We start from the raw sequence: 420 nt of genomic DNA, 5'->3' as shown, positions 1-420 counted from the left end.
AAAGTACCATATGACACCTTGACTGAAGCCGTGTGACAGACTGAGAACCAGAGGATCCAGCTGAGCCACCCCTGGATTCCTGACCCACAGAAACTATGAGGTAAATTATCGCTTTAAGCCACTAAGCCATGGGACAATTTGTTACACAGCAATAGATAATTAACATATTAGGTAAGGTCTCTTCATAAGCCGGATTTATTATCTCCAACGTCTGCTATATGCCAGGACCTGTTCTAAGCACATAGCATACATCAATAAACTAGACAAACATTGCTGCCTTTGTGGAACTTACAATCTAAAAGGGAGAAAGAAACAAAAAATATACTAAGTAAATGCTCTAGTATAAGAGGGTACTTCAAAAAGTTGGTGGAAAAATAAATTTAAAAGATGATATGAATCTTTCCATGAACATTTTGAAAT

Source organism: Galeopterus variegatus, unplaced genomic scaffold (genome assembly GCF_000696425.1).
Source record: "Galeopterus variegatus unplaced genomic scaffold, G_variegatus-3.0.2 Scaffold4260, whole genome shotgun sequence".
Classification (NCBI taxonomy): Eukaryota; Metazoa; Chordata; class Mammalia; order Dermoptera; family Cynocephalidae; genus Galeopterus; species Galeopterus variegatus.
This window is presented reverse-complemented; position numbering follows the sequence as displayed.